This window comes from Pocillopora damicornis, chromosome 5 (genome assembly GCF_964200805.1).
Source record: "Pocillopora damicornis chromosome 5, jaPocDami1.2, whole genome shotgun sequence".
NCBI lineage: Eukaryota > Metazoa > Cnidaria > Anthozoa > Scleractinia > Pocilloporidae > Pocillopora > Pocillopora damicornis.
Genome location: NC_142674.1, coordinates 11,957,119 through 11,963,118, shown reverse-complemented (window position 1 = coordinate 11,963,118; position 6,000 = coordinate 11,957,119). Strand labels below are relative to the sequence as shown.

The window sequence follows — 6,000 nt, the reverse complement described above, 5'->3', positions numbered from 1 at the left end:
TTCCTTGTTATCTAAAATCTTTGAACACATTTATTTTATGTCGTCAAAACGAAGTCCTGAGTCATGTGTACAATGTTCAATTTATCTAAAGAATATAATACAAATTTTTAGAGATGACTATTTTTTTAAAAAAAATGTACAGTATGAATAGCATCCTTGACTTACCAGTAATTTCCAGTGATGTCCAGTGATATTCATTGGAATAACAATTTTTTCCATTCCATGGAAGCTCTCGCCCATCCACAATCTACGGGTACTTGCCCCATGTTTCACCAACTGACAAAGGGTACTGTCAGCAGCAAAGATTTTTGTTAGTTTCCACAGTGTAGCATCAACGATCTGCAAAGAGAAGCACAACGAATTTAACAACTGAAGATATACAAAATTAATCTTTCGAATAGTTACTGGAATACAGTACTGCTCACCGTATCAGTTAACCATCCATCTACAAAACTAGGGATCTCCTCTTTAATTTTCTGTGTTTCTTTTGCAGATAAAGTGCCAGGAGGAAGAGTGGCTAGCAAGTCAGAAATTAAATTAAATTAAAGATTTCTGGAGACTCAAGCTTTCATAATTTTGGGCTGCTTTCTTTGTTTTTCAAAAAAAAAGAAAAAAGAGTGCAAACAAAACAGATCTGGTCCACACGCGCATGTTTTTCACAGCGCCTTGTCTTTTCTTCCAAACCCGTGTAAACTGTTAAAAACCTTTCGGGCCGAGGTTAAAGAAAAATGCGATCATTTTTAGACTACGAAAAACGCTTTATTAAATAGTCGCTAAATCTTGACAACTGTGAATGATTGTTGACTTTTATGACGATGATTTAGCATTTCTTCGTACTCATTTTCTCACCGGTGAAAGTTGTGCAATAGTCTGTCAACGCACGTGTGGAACGGATGCTGTAAATGCCTTCGGATAATTACCGAAATTAAAATCCTGGCCACTTGATGGCTAAATTTTATTGAACTGTTGCGACATAATATTTCGCTTTCATTTCTTCATTAAGATATGGACGTCGCATCTGGGCTCCATAAATGACTAGCATATTTCCGCCCTTAACAAACAAAAGGCAGCGAAAGGTCAAGTTGTTTTGTAATATAAACATGAAAACCCTGGCATGGCCTTCCTTGACTGTATTCGTCCTCTGTTTTGCGCAATCGTTTTCCTATTCCCGAAAATTGCAAACCTAAAATGCTCAAAAGAAAAAGTAAAGAAGATTGAAAATACTATTTTCGGATGATCTCCGCGACCTTTCCTTGACCTCTGTTGTGGAGCGCACAAAACATGTAGAATTCAATGTGGTGAATTGCTCAATGAGATCTTCCTTCCGTTCCTCTGTCCCATCTAAAAACCCGTAACCGTAGTCACTATCAACGCGTACCTCGCAGAGGTTTGCATGAAGAAACTCGATTTCCTTCTTAACTAGCGTAGATTGTTTGCCAGAACTATTTGGATTACAGCTAAGGCTAGTAGCCCGCGTTGCAAAAAATTCGGATGACATCTCGTTAGCAAGGAAAGGCCCATGAGCCTTGATAGGGACGTGACTTTAAGTAATAGCGCGGGATTCTTGCCGCTGGTTGTAATTAACAGCTGATTCAACCCTAGTCCCCAAGTTGAGCTCCCCTTAGTTAGTTATTACTAAAGTGGGACGACCGCTGACACAATAAAATCATACTGCGGAAGGGGGTCACAGAGTCTACGTGGGAATTCGCGACCCTCGCCGAGTTCACTGAAACCTTTGTGAAACGTGAATGAAAAGACTAACATGGCGAAAGAACACCGTACATTTAAAGAGGAGTGCATTTATATTGAGCGCTTAAACGAAAACTCGTTTCTTATCAAGAAAGGCTTTGTCCCAAACATGAAGGTAAGTGAACGCGCGCCAAAAATCAGATCAGAAGCTCCACTCCAGCTGAGTGGCGTGCGCGTCAAAATACACGTCTAACGATGTCATACTTGAGAATGTTCATAATAAGCTATGGTCATCGAAATAAATCCCCTTACACCTGCTATATCCGTCAAAGTAATTTCCTTCTTTGAAATAAGTTTTGTCACAAGGAAAATTGTTTCTGGGACAACTGGGCCCAGGAACCTTTTCTGCCCACGTTATGATCAAATCCCCGTCCCCTGCCCCCCTCCACGTCTCTCATGTCAGAACTATTTTCTTTTATTTGTTTGTTTGTTTCAATCAGTCAATTCACGAACTACAGTCAAACCTGTCTTAGGTGGCACCGTATTGAGCACTTACACTGTAGTAGACGCCATATTCCCGTGGGTGACTGCTTAATACAAGGTTGACTGAACTGGACAAATAAATTTTGTCCTCACTTCCTCCATCAAACCCAGATTATATCCATTATTTTCCCCATCCCCCCTAATTTCTCACCTTTTCCCCTAGTTGCAGACTGTGGTGTTTTGCTGGAAATTGTTGATGCAAGAATGTCCTAATAAGTACTGGATTAGGATGTTCTGATTAATTAGTACCATGGACAAATTTTTACATACTGTTTCAGATACAAGACTTGAGGTGTACATTGCAAGTATTCAACTCTAAAGTTCAAACTATTCTTTTCTTTTTTTTCTTTAAAGGTTGAAGGTATTTTAGATATATAAACAAGCTGCTCAAAAAACTAATGTCTGATGAGCTGAAGCACTGGGCTGGAACTCAAGGTGCAGTACTTTAAACATTTGAAATATAATACTGTTGTATTTGCTGCATTTGTCTTATTCCTTTTATACAATTAAATTAAATTGCTCTCCAGGTATTGGTGGTTTCCTTCCTGGTGTAAGGCAGATTGCAAATGTTGCAGCTTTGCCTGGAATTGTTGGTGTAAAAATTATCATAACTTTTTCTTGTTGAAATTACAACTTACTTGAATTGAAACTTGTTCAGTCCTGGGCCCAGTTGTTCGAAGGCTGATAAGTGCTAACCCAGGGTTACATTTTAATCAGAGTATGTTTAATCCTTTGTTTAAAAGCCTTTTAAAATAATTTACCATAGTTTTTTTTGGGCATCGAATCATCAAATTGCAGACTAAAGGAATTGTACATGTAGACTGAATTTCATTTGAAAGGTTTCAGATATGAAATCAGATTTTACACTGACCATTAGTTATCTAAACTCAGCTTTTAACAAACTGACCCTGTACTTTTGGGAAGCAGAGAAAGTATAAAGTGGAGATGACAAAAGAGTTTCTTGCTATACAATTTGTGTTTCCATAGAATTTTTACACAAAGATTTCACTTAAAGTGGTGCCAAATAGAGCATCCAGTTATCCAGTTAGATCCAGTTATCTCATGCACGATCTTGAGAACACATGCAAATCAGTTTTTCCGCTTTAAGCAAAAGCCCTTAGAACTGTTTTTCTAGGAGTTTTCTTAAGTTCCTGTTTATTTCCCTCAAAAAACAGGAAAACTGAAAGTGAAAAAAGGCAAATAGAATTAAAAGGCTACGTTCATTATTTAAACTTTATATGCTCTTATTTACCTCGTCAATGCAGTTCCTAGGCCACTCATGCAGATCACGACACAATGACTCAGTTTAATTCTAGCCATTCTAGAAATAACATTCCTTCACTTCTTCTTTGCTTATGGACTACAATGCTTTTACTGTCACTTTGATACCTATTTTTCGAGGGTAAACCCTGTTTCAACAGGAAAAGAAAGCTGTTTAAAGGTGAAATCTGAGTAGAAGGAATTGCTTTCTACCATCGGAACACTGTTTAAACACCATACAAACTTGTTTCCAATACCTCTAAATATAGTGCTGCAACCCTGTCAACCCAATTTTTCACAGCACCCTTGCAACTCAGGTATCAAAGTGATGTCAAATTGTTGGCATGACTGAAAACCCTGTTTCAACGGGAAAAGAAAGCTGTTTTAACAGTGAAATCTGACAAGTAAGAATCATTTTCCACCATAAATGAAAAATGAAAATGATAATCATAATGATTTGCATATTTAGTTCAGGGCATGAAATTGCACCTAATACAGGTGCCAATGCGACTAAATTTTTCACTTTGGCAACCAAATCCTGAAAATCAATCACCAAATTGGTGACTAGCATGTTTCATCATAACCTTACTGAGAGATTTAGTGAATTAGAAAGATTTGCAAAGATAAATCCATGGCAAACTTCCTCGTTAAGTTTGTTTTCAAAACACAGCATGTGCATCTCAATCGATGACTTGATGCCAGCTTAGACTTAGGTGAGCTTGAATGTTATTTATCATCCATCCTAGTGTTCACTTTGTAGCACTTTAAAGATCTTTTCCCCAGTCTAATTTTGGAGGGTCTATCTTGGACTGTGACAGTGTAAAAAAAGGATTTGTTTGTCTTTGAAAATGGCGACCAACTTTTTTTGAATTGGCAACCACTTTGAAGAATTTAGGAGCCTAGTGACTATCAGAAAAAAATATTAATTTCACGCCCTGTAGTTAGAAAGAAGTAGTCAGCTTTAGGGGTTTTTAGGCCTTTCAAATTCTGATTCAGTATTGTTTCATCATTCTTGTTCTATTATTTTATATCAGCGCTACTAGATTTGATCAAGTGAATTTGCTAGCTATCTTAGAATTTCATCTCTCTGCAGCCAAGAAGAATGTTGTGATTTACTTAAAAAAAGTATTATCTGGTCCTATCTGCTGTCTGGTGCATTGTTGAAAGCACTTAGCACATATTATTTCCTTTAATTTCGTTAGTTGAGTTCGTGTGCCGATGCACAGTAAAGATAAATCGAGAAAGCCTGCCTGTTGGTTTGTTTGTTTGCACTTCACGAATGAATGAAGACACAAATAGTACAGAACAGAAATGAAGAAGCCCCCTTTTACTTTGACATAGTTTAAAAGTACCTTGAACTATGGAAAATCCCTCTTTGAACATTAACATGGTTTGAATTAATTTAAGCCATGAGTTCAACCTAGTATGGTATCTGGGATTGTGGCTTAGTCATCATTATGGGTGGCCGTCACCACCAAAAATACCAGGATGTCAAATAGATCAGTAAAAACAAAGCTGGTTTAAGGATCAGCTGCAGGACAGCATAGCTAATAAAGGAATGGCATGGCCAAATTATAGACAGTTTACTTTTCCTTCATGAAACAGAACACGCTAAACATGAATAGTTTAGCCAAATGATAAACAGTCTAGTTGCCCATGTCGAATTGGAAATTGAAATTGTGAAATGGACTAGCTCAATTGCAAATAACTTAGCACTTAGTGGCCGTCACCATCAAAAATACCAGGATGTCGAATAGATCAGTAAAAACAAAGCTGGTTTAAGGATCAGCTGCAGGACAGCATAGCTAATAAAGGAATGGCATGGCCAAATTATAGACAGTTTACTTTTCCTTCATGAAACAGAACACCCTAAACATGAATAGTTTAGCCAAATGATAAACAGTCTAGTTGCCCATGTCGAGTTGGAAATTGAAATTGTGAAATGGACTAGCTCAATTGCAAATAACTTAGCACTCGTTTGCAATACAGTAAACAAATGGTGTAGCGTTGTGTCAAATGGCTCTGGGTAGTGTCAAGTAGTACAGCGTACACACAAACAGTGTAGTGTTGTGTGAAATGGCTCAGTGTAATTTTGGAGTTTCTTGATCACAGTGCAAATTTCAGGAAGGTAAAAATTACCTTATAATTAAAAAAAAATGTGTAAAAGACATTATAGTTAACTAAAACAATTCTACTGTATGAAATAGTGGGAAATGTTTGTTTCCTGTGTTTACACAAAAACTAGCAACTGTGCAGTGCAGAACCCAGCTAGTCTTGAACTCTTGAGGGAAACAACAATTTGCTCAAGACATACAGCTGGGAGTTTGAGATAGTGGGGTAAATTTGTCTGTGAAACAGGAACAAGGGATGCTGCTCTTTGTTTGAGATAGGGAGTTTTAGATAGCTGAGTTCCAATGGTTATGACTGAGAAAAGCAGGGCAAATCCAAGGGAAATGGGTTTGAGTTCGAGATAGCAGGGTTCAACTGTACCGTATTTACCTGTGTATA

The 6,000-nt window shown here is 37.5% G+C and overlaps 2 long non-coding RNA genes across 3 annotated transcripts in view; one reads left to right on the top strand and one right to left on the bottom strand.

The window, feature by feature from the left end:
• LOC149045276 (uncharacterized) overlaps positions 1-165 on the bottom strand; it is a 1,502-nt gene extending 1,337 nt beyond the window's left edge. For both annotated transcript variants that reach the window (XR_016187157.1, XR_016187158.1), the window contains exon 1: positions 1-165. This exon is cut by the window's left edge and continues 101 nt beyond it. This is a non-coding gene — a long non-coding RNA (uncharacterized LOC149045276).
• LOC149045275 (uncharacterized) overlaps positions 1-784 on the top strand; it is a 66,332-nt gene extending 65,548 nt beyond the window's left edge. The window contains exon 2 of the long non-coding RNA XR_016187193.1: positions 1-784. This exon is cut by the window's left edge and continues 2,581 nt beyond it. This is a non-coding gene — a long non-coding RNA (uncharacterized LOC149045275).
• The last annotated feature ends 5,216 nt before the right edge of the window (positions 785-6,000 follow it).